We start from the raw sequence: 12965 nt of genomic DNA on the forward strand, positions 1-12965 counted from the left end.
CACTTCGGTTGTGGGTAAAATGTTGGAAAAGGTTATAAGAGACAGGATTTATAATCATCTTGAAAAGAATAAGTGCATTAGAGATAGTCAGCACGGTTTTGTGACGGGTAGGTCGTGCCTCACAAACCTTATTGAGTTTTTCGAGAAGATGACCAAACAGGTGGATGAGGGTAAAGCAGTGGATGTGGTGTATATGGATTTCAGTAAGGCGTTTGATAAGGTTCCCCACGGTAGGCTATTGCAGAAAATACGGAAGTATGGGGTCGAAGGTGATTTAGAGCTTTGGATCAGAAATTGGCTAGCTGAAAGAAGACAGAGGGTGGTGGTTGATGGCAAATGTTCATCCTGGAGTTTAGTTACTAGTGGTGTACCGCAAGGATCTGTTTTGGGGCCATTGCTGTTTGTCATTTTTATAAATGACCTGGAAGAGGGTGCAGAAGGGTGGGTTAGTAAATTTGCAGATGACACTAAGGTCGGTGGAGTTGTGGATAGGGCCGAAGGATGTTGTAGGGTACAGAGAGACATAGATAGGCTGCAGAGCTGGGCTGAGAGATGGCAAATGGAGTTTAATGCGGAAACGTGTGAGGTGATTCACTTTGGAAGGAGTAACAGGAATGCAGAGTACTGGGCTAATGGGAAGATTCTTGTTAGTGTAGATGAGCAGAGAGATCTTGGTGTCCAGGTGCATAAATCCCTGAAGGTTGCTAACCAGGTTAATAGGGCTGTCAAGAAGGCATATGGTGTGTTAGCTTTTATTAGTAGGGGGGTCGAGTTTCGGAGCCACGAGGTCATGCTGCAGCTGTACAAGACTCTGGTGAGACTGCACCTGGAGTATTGCGTGCAGTTCTGGTCACCGCATTATAGAAAGGATGTGGAAGCTATGGAAAGGGTGCAGAGGAGATTTACTAGGATGTTGCCTGGTATGGAGGGAAGGTCTTACGAGGAAAGGCTGAGGGACTTGAGGTTGTTTTCGTTGGAGAGAAGGAGGAGGAGAGATGACTTAATAGAGACATATAAGATAATCAGAGGGTTAGATAGGGTGGATAGTGAGCGTCTTTTTCCTCGGATGGTGATGGCAAACACGAGGGGACATAGCTTCAAGTTGAGGGGTGATAGATATAGGACAGATGTGAGAGGTAGTTTCTTTACTCAGAGAGTAGTAAGGTCGTGGAATGCCCTGCCTGCAGCAGTAGTAGATTCGCCAACTTTAAGGGCATTTAAGTGGACATTGGATAGACACATGGATGAAAATGGAATAGTGTAGGTCAGATGGTTTCACAGCTCGGCGCAACATCGAGGGCCGAAGGGCCTGTACTGCGCTGTAATATTCTAATTCTAATTCTAATTCACCCATTTTATTTGGACAGACAGTGTGGTATAAGGATGTAAAGGGTTAATGCTGAAGATAGTGGGATCAACCCCTCCCACTGTCAGAGTGATGATGAAACAGTCACATGAGATGAAGTTTGGGAGAAGAGAGAGCAGCACCAAGGATGCTAGCTTAGCAGGCTTGATGAGTGTGTTTAGAATATTGTGCAAATTAGAAAGAGTTCTTAGTTCTTTCAGCAGGAAATGTGTCCAGAAAATATCGAGAAACTCACAATTTTATTATTCAGGAGTCGGAACACAGATATTAATTCCAAGTGACAGTTCTGGGACCAATTAACAAAAAAAGTAGAGAATAATATTGCTCACTGATTGAAATCCCCCAGTGAGGAGACAGTTAAACAGGTGATCTGTTGGGGCATCCTTCGATCCAAGGTTTCAGCAACATTTAATCTCCCTTTTTGGTGAAATTCTCTGTTATTTGCAACTTTTTTATCAGCTTTGATGGGCGAGTGAAAAAACTGAAAAAATTGAACAGTTCCATCCTTTCTTTTCTTCCTTCTTCTCTTCTTTCCATCAGTTTCTCTTTTCTGTCCCAGATCAATATAATGATGAGAATCCCACTTTAATCTGTTGTTTCTGGTGTTTTATCCATTCCAATCAAAATTTCAACATTCCAATCAAATCTATTTGTTATTCCACAGTGTCTCTCCATGTGTTTTATTCTGTTGTATTCTCTCACAGTCTGTTTGATGATCAATGTTACATCTCACTATCTGTTCTGGTGAAGATCAGAAGCAGTGATATCTGTTTACAACACCCGACAAGTCGGCCTGAGGCTGTGCATCGCTGATCACGTGGAGTTAAAGCAATTCTTCCAGTCAGTTAGTTCAGTTGTAATTTCATGAGAAATTCGGTCATCATGACTTCGTCAGTGACCTAATAGTTCAGGTGTCTGAGTGATGTTAATCATGATGTGATGAAATGATTGTATGTTCTAGTCTTTCCGTGGTGGGTTTTCACATTGAGTAGAAACGTGTTGGACATGGTCTGGAAATGTTTCACACCACTCCATTCCCAACTTCATTTACTTCCAGAAGGTCTTTTTCCATCATTACACAGCTTTTAACCGAGACTGGGAGACAGGGCAAGTTTGATCCGAGGTTGGAATATATTATCATTCAGGAGCAAGAAAAATCAAAAGGAGCAAAATAAGAAAACCCAGTCTCTGGATTTGAGAATCTGTAGATCCGCTTTGGGAAAGTGAATCAGAGCAGAATGAAGGGTGAACTGTCCAGAAGAGATGAAGACACAGCTCAGTCAACACGTTCCCCTGGTTTATGATGCTGGAACATTCATCACACAGAAATGATTCAACCCAATGACAAACATTCTTACAGCTGATAATTTATGCTACTGATTTAAGGACTGTCTCATGTGGTTACCGAGTGATGACGAGAAGATATTAAACTTTGTTGTGTTCAATCTAGCTGTGATGAAGTTTGAATTTTTCTACCTTTTATAAACAGTATTTGAAGGGTCTCGGTAACAATGTTCAGTGTTGATGAGAGTGGGGTCTGGGTGAGAAGCTGCTGAGTGTGACAGGGTCAGGACTGGATGCAGGAAGTTCTCTGACAGTCTCCCTCTATCTCTCTAATGGGTTTGAGTTGATTTACGACTGGTAGCTTTTATTTTACTTTTCTTATTCAGAGATACAGCACTGAAACAGGCCCTTCGGCCCACCGAGTCTGTGCCAACCAGCAACCACCCACTTATACTAATCCTGCATTAATCCCATATTCTCTACCACATCCCCACCATTCTCCTACTACGTACCTGCACTCGGGACAATGTACAATGGCCAATTTACCTACCAACCTGCAAGTCTTCTTGAGGTGGGAGGAAACCAGAGCACCCGTCGGAAACCCACACAGACACAGGGAGAACTTGCAAACTCCACACAGGCAGTACCCAGAACTGAATCCTGGTCGCTGGAGCTGTGAGGCTGCGGTGCTAACCATTGCGCCACTGTGCTGCTGTTGGTGTTTTGATAAATGAAGGAAGTTCCGTCCACCCATTTTTTTTGGACAGACAGTGTGGTATAAGGATGTAAAGGGTTAATGCTGAAGATAGTGGGATCAACCCCTCCCACTGTCAGAGTGATGATGAAACAGTCACATGAGATGAAGTTTGGGAGAAGAGAGAGCAGCACCAAGGATGCTAGCTTAGCAGGCTTGATGAGTGTGTATAGAATATTGTGCAAATTGGAAAGAGTTCTTAGTTCTTTCAGCAGGAAATGTGTCCAGAAAATATCGAGAAACTCACAATTTTATTATTCAGGAGTCGGAACACAGATATTAATTCCAAGTGACAGTTCTGGGACCAATTAACAAAAAAAGTAGAGAATAATATTGCTCACTGATTGAAATCCCCCAGTGAGGAGACAGTTAAACAGGTGATCTGTTGGGGCATCCTTCGATCCAAGGTTTCAGCAACATTTAATCTCCCTTTTTGGTGAAATTCTCTGTTATTTGCAACTTTTTTTATCAGCTTTGATGGGCGAGTGAAAAAACTGAAAAAATTGAACAGTTCCATCCTTTCTTTTCTTCCTTCTTCTCTTCTTTCCATCAGTTTCTCTTTTCTGTCCCAGATCAATATAATGATGAGAATCCCACTTTAATCTGTTGTTTCTGGTGTTTTATCCATTCCAATCAAAATTTCAACATTCCAATCAAATCTATTTGTTATTCCACAGTGTCTCTCCATGTGTTTTATTCTGTTGTATTCTCTCACAGTCTGTTTGATGATCAATGTTACATCTCACTATCTGTTCTGGTGAAGATCAGAAGCAGTGATATCTGTTTACAACACCCGACAAGTCGGCCTGAGGCTGTGCATCGCTGATCACGTGGAGTTAAAGCAATTCTTCCAGTCAGTTAGTTCAGTTGTAATTTCATGAGAAATTCGGTCATCATGACTTCGTCAGTGACCTAATAGTTCAGGTGTCTGAGTGATGTTAATCATGATGTGATGAAATGATTGTATGTTCTAGTCTTTCCGTGGTGGGTTTTCACATTGAGTAGAAACGTGTTGGACATGGTCTGGAAATGTTTCACACCACTCCATTCCCAACTTCATTTACTTCCAGAAGGTCTTTTTCCATCATTACACAGCTTTTAACCGAGACTGGGAGACAGGGCAAGTTTGATCCGAGGTTGGAATATATTATCATTCAGGAGCAAGAAAAATCAAAAGGAGCAAAATAAGAAAACCCAGTCTCTGGATTTGAGAATCTGTAGATCCGCTTTGGGAAAGTGAATCAGAGCAGAATGAAGGGTGAACTGTCCAGAAGAGATGAAGACACAGCTCAGTCAACACGTTCCCCTGGTTTATGATGCTGGAACATTCATCACACAGAAATGATTCAACCCAATGACAAACATTCTTACAGCTGATAATTTATGCTACTGATTTAAGGACTGTCTCATGTGGTTACCGAGTGATGACGAGAAGATATTAAACTTTGTTGTGTTCAATCTAGCTGTGATGAAGTTTGAATTTTTCTACCTTTTATAAACAGTATTTGAAGGGTCTCGGTAACAATGTTCAGTGTTGATGAGAGTGGGGTCTGGGTGAGAAGCTGCTGAGTGTGACAGGGTCAGGACTGGACGCAGGAAGTTCTCTGACAGTCTCCCTCTATCTCTCTAATGGGTTTGAGTTGATTTACGACTGGTAGCTTTTATTTTACTTTTCTTATTCAGAGATACAGCACTGAAACAGGCCCTTCGGCCCACCGAGTCTGTGCCAACCAGCAACCACCCACTTATACTAATCCTGCATTAATCCCATATTCTCTACCACATCCCCACCATTCTCCTACTACGTACCTGCACTCGGGACAATGTACAATGGCCAATTTACCTACCAACCTGCAAGTCTTCTTGAGGTGGGAGGAAACCAGAGCACCCGTCGGAAACCCACACAGACACAGGGAGAACTTGCAAACTCCACACAGGCAGTACCCAGAACTGAATCCTGGTCGCTGGAGCTGTGAGGCTGCGGTGCTAACCATTGCGCCACTGTGCTGCTGTTGGTGTTTTGATAAATGAAGGAAGTTCCGTCCACCCATTTTTTTTGGACAGACAGTGTGGTATAAGGATGTAAAGGGTTAATGCTGAAGATAGTGGGATCAACCCCTCCCACTGTCAGAGTGATGATGAAACAGTCACATGAGATGAAGTTTGGGAGAAGAGAGAGCAGCACCAAGGATGCTAGCTTAGCAGGCTTGATGAGTGTGTATAGAATATTGTGCAAATTGGAAAGAGTTCTTAGTTCTTTCAGCAGGAAATGTGTCCAGAAAATATCGAGAAACTCACAATTTTATTATTCAGGAGTCGGAACACAGATATTAATTCCAAGTGACAGTTCTGGGACCAATTAACAAAAAAAGTAGAGAATAATATTGCTCACTGATTGAAATCCCCCAGTGAGGAGACAGTTAAACAGGTGATCTGTTGGGGCATCCTTCGATCCAAGGTTTCAGCAACATTTAATCTCCCTTTTTGGTGAAATTCTCTGTTATTTGCAACTTTTTTTATCAGCTTTGATGGGCGAGTGAAAAAACTGAAAAAATTGAACTGTTCCATCCTTTCTTTTCTTCCTTCTTCTCTTCTTTCCATCAGTTTCTCTTTTCTGTCCCAGATCAATATAATGATGAGAATACCACTTTAATCTGTTGTTTCTGGTGTTTTATCCATTCCAATTAAAATTTCAACATTCCAATCAAATCTATTTGTTATTCCACAGTGTCTCTCCATGTGTTTTATTCTGTTGTATTCTCTCACAGTCTGTTTGATGATCAATGTTACATCTCACTATCTGTTCTGGTGAAGATCAGAAGCAGTGATATCTGTTTACACCACCCGACAAGTCGGCCTGAGGCTGTGCCTCGCTGATCACGTGGAGTTAAAGCAATTCTTCCAGTCAGTTAGTTTAGTTGTAACTTCATGAGAAATTCGGTCATCATGACTTCGTCAGTGACCTAATAGTTCAGGTGTCTGAGTGATGTTAATCATGATGTGATGAAATGATTGTATGTTCTAGTCTTTCCGTGGTGGGTTTTCACATTGAGTAGAAACGAGTTGGACATGGTCTGGAAATGTTTCACACCATTCCATTCCCAACTTCATTTACTTCCAGAAGGTCTTTTTCCATCATTACACAGCTAGCTGCACAGCCAGAAACTGTGCTGAAGGTGACAGCTATATCTAACCAACCGACAAGGTGGCCGAGAGGTTAAGGTGATGGACTGCTAATCCATTGTACTGTGCACACGTGGGTTCAAATCCTATCCTTGTCGTTAGTTTATGAACTGTTTAGTGTATTGTTTCTGTTGGGGGAGTTGATGTGTCAAGTCAGCCTCGAAACCTGTTCTTGTCCCTGTCCAGACAGTGATTCCAGAATTGGTTATACTTTCTTAAAATTGAGACAGACAATTGGAATTCTTCATCCAAACTACACTGGAATGAAAATCAAATAGGGATCACGAAACGGAGCAGGATTTTTCCTCCCCTCCTTCCTTCCATCTCGATTTGCACCAAGTGAAAGACAAATGGGAAAAGCAAATGGCGAGGGAGCAAATGCAGAAATTTATCCTTTGGCAAGAAATTTATTTTCAAATCTTCTTGATAGATTAAGTGAGTGAGCAATGCTTTGGCAGATGGAGTTTAAAATGAGGGGTCATTTAGTACCTACGATAGATCAGAGTGTTTTTTTGTAAGAGTTGAGATGTTAGAAACGGCGGAGGAGCAGAGACCCGAATACTGAATGAATAAAAGCTCGTGGACAGGTAGAAAATAATGTGAAAAGTGAACAGAATATGAAGATTGGAACTCATGTTGCAGTGATATAAAGCTCTGTGCTCCAGAAGTAAATGTCCAAGCCCAGATTGTGGGGAATCTGTGGAGAGTGATTTGGTTTTTATTCATTCTTGGGTGTGAGTATCGCTGATAAGGCGAGCATTTATTACCCATTCCTCTTGCCGTTGAGAAGGTGGTGGAGAGCTGCCTTCTTGAACTGATGCAGTCCATATGGTGCAGGAACACCCACAGTGCTATTGGGGAGGGAGCTCCAGGATTGTGACCCAACAACAGTGAAGAAATGGCGATATCATTCCAAGTCAGGATGGTGAGTGTCTTGGAGGGGAACCTGCAGGTAGTGAGTCCCCATGCATCTGCTGCCCTTGTCCTTCGAGGTGGTAGTGGTCACGAGTTTGGAAGGTGCCGTTGAAGGATACTTGGCGAGTTGCTGCAGTGCATATGGAGATGGTACACACTGCAGCCACTGTGTACTGGTTGTGGAGGGATTGAATGTTTAAGGTGGCGGGTTAGGTGCCGATCAAGTGCGCTGCTTTGTCCTGGATGGTGTTGAGCTTCTTGAGTGTTGTTGAGTGGGATGTATTCCATCACACTCCTGACTTGTGCCTTGTAGATGGTGGTCAGGATTTGGGGTGTCAGGAGGTGAGATACTTGCTGCAGAATTCGTAATCTCTGACCTGCGCTTATAGCCACAGCATAGATGTGACTGGTCTAGTTACGTTTCTGGTCAAGATGTTGATGGTGGGGGATTTAACGATGATAATGCTTCTGAATATCAAAAGGTAGATTTTTTTTCTCTCTCATTAGAGATGTTCACTGCTTGGCACTTGTGTGGCCAGAAGGTTGCTTGTCACTAATCAGCTCAAGCCTGAATGTTGTTCAGGTCTTGCTGCTTGCAGGCACAGACTGCTTCAGTATCTGAAGAGTTGTGAATCATCATCTAACATTCCCACTTCTGACTTATGTTGAAGAGAAAGTCGTCAATGAAACAGCTGGGATGTTTGTGTCTAGGAAACTACCCTGAGAAACTCCTGAGGCAATGTCCTGGGCTGAGATGATTGGCCTCCACGAACCACAACCATCTTGCTTTGTGCGAGGTATGACTTCAACAAGTGGAGAGTTTTCCCCCTGATTCCCATTGACTTCAATTTTGCTGGGGATCCTTGATGCCACACTCATTCAAGGGCAATCACACTCACCTCTCCTCTGGAATTCCACTCTTACGTCTCTGTTTGGACCAAGCTGCAATGAGATCATACGAACATAAGATCAGAAGTACTAGTAGCAGGAGTAGGCCATTTGGCCCCTCGAGCTTGCTCCGCCATTCAATAGGATCATGGCTGACCTGATCATGACCTCAACCCCACTTTCTTGCCTGCCCACATAACCCTTGGCTCTCTTGTAGATAAAAATCTTGAAGACATTCAATGACCCAGCCTCCACTGCTCTCTGCGGGAAAGAATTCCAAAGATTAATGACCCTCTGAGAGAAGAAATTCCTTCTTAAATGAAAACCCCCTAAATCTGAAACTATGTCCCCTCGTTCTAGATTCCACCACGAGAGGAAACATCCTCTCAGCATCTACCCTGTCAAGCCCCCTCAGAAGCTTATATGTCTCAATACGTTCACCTTTCATTTTTCTCAACTCCAATGAGTATCAGTCCAACCTGCTCAACTTTCCTCATAAGACAACAGCTTCATCACAGGAATCAATCCAATGAACCTTCTCTCAACTGCCTCCAATGCAAGTATATCCCTCCTTAAATAAGGAGACCGAAACTGTACACAGTACTCTCGGTGTGGTTTCACCAGCACCATGTACATTTGTAGCAAGACTTCTCTACTTTTATACTCCATCCCCCTTGCAATGAAGGGTAACATTCCATTTGCCTTCCTAATTATTTGCTGTACCTGCATGGTAACTTTTTGTGATTCATGCACGAGGACACCCAGATCCTTCTGCACCGCAGCATTCTGTAATCTCTCACAATTTAAATAATATTTTCCTTTTCTATTCTTGCTACCAAAGTGGATAACCTCACATTTTCCCACATTCTCCTCTATCTGCCAAATTATTTCCTGGAGCTGAGAGACCCTGGCAGAACCTAAATTGTGCATCGATGATCAGATTATTGCTAAGTGTGTGGTGCTTGATAGCACTGTTGGTGACATCTTCCATCGCTTTGCTGATGATTGATAGTAGACTGATGGGGCAGCAAGTAGATGACTGTGTTGTCGCTCCACTGGAACAGCTTGGCTGAGGGCGCAGCGAGTTCTGGAGCACAAGTCTTCAGTACTAGAGCCGGAATGATGTTCGGGCCCATAGTCTTTGCTGTATCGAGTGCCTGCAGCTGTTTCTTGCCATTATGTGGAGTGAAGCAAATTGGATGAAAACTGGAAGCTGTGATGCTGGGGAACTCAAGAAGCCAAGTTGAATCATCCACTGAGCAATTTCTGACTGAAGATGGTTTCAAATGCTTCAGCTTTATCTTTTGCACTGACGTGCTCGGCTCCACCAACATTGAGGATAGGGATGTTTTTGGAGCCTCCTCATCTGGTTCGTTATTGAATTGTCGACCACCATTCATGACTGGATACCTAGTTTCTCAGGGCAGTGTCCTAGGCCCAAACATCCTCAGCTGTTTCATTGATGGCTTTCTCTTCAACATAAGTGAGAAGTGGGAATGTTCGCTGATGATTCACAACTCCTCAGATACTGAAGCAGTCTGTGCCTGCAAGCAGCAAGACCTGAACAACATTCAGGCTTGAGCTGATAAGTGACAAGCAACATTCTTTGATCTGATCCTGAGGGAGATATCCGTGCGTGGATCGGCGGGATGTATGGAGAGTGATTCTGAAGAGGGTGTCTGAGCCTGGAGGGCAGAATCTGTGGAGAGTGGTCCTCAAAGGATGTCCGTGTCTGGAGATTTAGGATCTCTGAAGAGGGTCTCCAAGCCCGTAGTGCTGGGATCTTTGGAGAGTGATCCTGAAGTGGGTGTCCGAACCTGGAATGGCGGGATCTGTGGAGAGTGATACTGAAGTGGGTGTCCGAGCCTGAAGTGGCAGGATCTGTGGAGAGTGATCCTGACGAGTGTGTGTAAACCTGGAATGGAAACTTTCTGTGGAGGTACAGGAAGAGGCCATTCATTCCCAGTATTTTATAAAGGTTTAGCATAACTTATATGTTTTTACTCTATGCCTCTATTAATAAAGCCAAGTGTCCTGTTTGCTCTAAGCAACCTTTTCAATCTTTCTGACATTGGTGTACATTGTCTCTCTGCTCCTGCACCCAGTTTAGAATTGTAACCTTTCATTTATATGGCATTCTTCCTTCCAAATTGTATCACTTCACACTTCTCTGTGTAAAATGTCATCTGTTATGTGAAAGCCCATTTTACCATTTTTTTTTAAGTTCCCCTGAAGTGTGTTACGATCACTGGCATAGGACAAAATTCCTGAGCATTCTTTGATGCTATCTCCATAGACAGAGCAATCTTATACGCGAGCTCAAATGTAGGATTTTGTGTGTTTAATATCTTATTTCACCCACCAATATAAGCACAAATATGTCACGTAAATCTTGTTCACTGCAGTCCCTGCTGCTGTTTGCTGCCTATATTTACAGACTTTTATCTCAACCTCGTCACCATGTTCTCTAATATATTCAGGGGGCATCAGCAGAGAAAATGTTCACCAAGCATGGCAAGTGCAAGGAAATGTTTATTTATGTCATTATGTCATGAACATAATATACAAATTTTTACATGTGTGAATCATCAAGATGTGTCTTCATAAATGGAACCCCGTCACAATAAACACTGTCACCTTTCAATGTTTAGCGGACAGGTTTGACGGCCTGATGTGTGTGATTCCCATATTAATGTGTTTGTACAAAGTTCGGGGAAAGATGGAGATATGAATAATTTACAGGGAAATCTTTTAAACATATTACCACATCTCTCACTCACAAAGATCTGCAAACACATGGATTCCAAAAGAACCTGAGTACAAAATCACCTAAAATAAACACTGCCAGAGAGATTTGCGATAACCTGTAGCTCAGGGAAAGTACATGATGTTATGGAAGGGATTCTGTTTCTTTTGTTAAAATATTTTTTGAAGAAGTCATAATCAAACTGAATAAGTGTAGGACCAGTTCTTTTTCAAGAGGGCACCAAAACAAACAATTTGGCAACTATGTTTACTGGTTGTCACATGATTCAAGTTAAGTATAGAACAGAAACCCTGGTAACAGGGAGAAATGTGGACAGAGAAGTCAGTCATGCCCCTTGATTGGACAAGCTTGGCAGCAGCAGCGCAAACCTAAGACGGCAGAAAACTCACAACCTTTGGTTGTAGCAGTCAGTGTGTTTTACCTGCTGGAGTGAACAGCTGATAAAGTTAGCCTGAAGAATCGTCAAGGAAGGAGAGAAGACCACAACCCAGTTTGTTTTCCAGAAAATCCTTAAAAGACCCTGAGAAGTCCACTGAGTTAATTCATCTTGTCGCATGTCTTTGAAGAAGGCCTGCTAAAATTAATTCTCAATGCCTTCTGAAAAGAACTGTTCTAAAATACCCTAGTGACCAGTCTACATATACTCGGAAGTTAGACTGTATTCCAGTTTTGGAGCAACATATCTCATCTGATGATTTCTTCAAAAATGAGCAAATAAACAGCCCAAGAGGTTGTTTTTGTCTGTAACAGAGTGCTGAATTTTTAAAAAAATCCCTTTTATTTTTTCAGCTATCCGGTGTGTGTGTGTGTGCATGTGGCTCGAAGATAAAAAAAGGACTTTAAAAGTTGGTAAAGGTGAAAAAGGAACTTTTAAAATTTCCACCTGTGTGGTTATGCTTTACTTCATGACTAGTTAAAACTTGTTTGACAATAAATGGATAATTTTGTTGTTCATTAAAGAAACCTGGTCAGTGTCTTCTATTCTGGGAAAAATAGAGTACATGATTGACTGTGTCAGTATGTGGGAAAAGCTCACATAGATGTTGTGACCTGTGGAGAAGTGGGATGAGAATAAAGAGTGCCCTCCTCTGCCCTTAGTTGTCACAGCACTTGTGATCTGGCTCAGTAGCTTAATTGGTTCGAGTGTTTGTCTTAGAATCAGAAAATCTTGGATTCATATCCTTGCTTCAAAAGTTTAGCTATCAATCATTTACATCCATTTTCTTGTGAACTTTAACTTTTCTTATGAATTTCATTCACAAAAGAAAACAGCTCAGTGGTTGCCTTTGTGAAGGATGTGAGTTTGAAATGGCTGTTCCTGCTCGTACAGATGTCCAGTGCTAATATTACAACGGAAACTCAATCCCCTACAATTTCTTTGAGAGCAATGTGTTTGCAGTCGCATTTAACCTGGAAAACAGCTCAACATTAATCTCACTGAAGGAAAGTGTGACCGTGTTGCATGTTTCAGAGTGTTTGTGCCATTTTGTGTCTCTTTTAACCAAGACTATAACACGACGCAAAGGGGAGGGTTGATCCGACGTTTAGAATATATTATCATTCAGGAGCAAGAAAAAAAAAGGAACAAAATAAGAAAACCCCATCTCCAGATTTGAGAATCTGTAGATCCGCTTTGGGAAAGTGAATCAGAGCAGAATGAAGGGTGAACTGTCCGACTGTCCAGAAGAGATGACGACACAGCTCAGTCAGCACGTTCCCCTGGTTTATGATGCTGGAACATTCCTCACACAGAAATTATTCAATCAATATTCATCTGCCAAGTCGGTCTGAGGCTGTGCCTCTCTGAT

The 12965-nt window shown here is 42.4% G+C and overlaps 1 non-coding gene across 1 annotated transcript; it reads left to right on the top strand.

The window, feature by feature from the left end:
* Positions 1 to 6603: 6603 nt before the first annotated feature.
* On the top strand, positions 6604 to 6685 carry trnas-gcu (transfer RNA serine (anticodon GCU)). Its single transcript has one exon. It is a non-coding gene; the product is annotated as a tRNA-Ser (tRNA).
* Positions 6686 to 12965: the final 6280 nt, after the last annotated feature.

Source organism: Heterodontus francisci, unplaced genomic scaffold (genome assembly GCF_036365525.1).
Source record: "Heterodontus francisci isolate sHetFra1 unplaced genomic scaffold, sHetFra1.hap1 HAP1_SCAFFOLD_51_2, whole genome shotgun sequence".
NCBI classification, from domain to species: Eukaryota; Metazoa; Chordata; class Chondrichthyes; order Heterodontiformes; family Heterodontidae; genus Heterodontus; species Heterodontus francisci.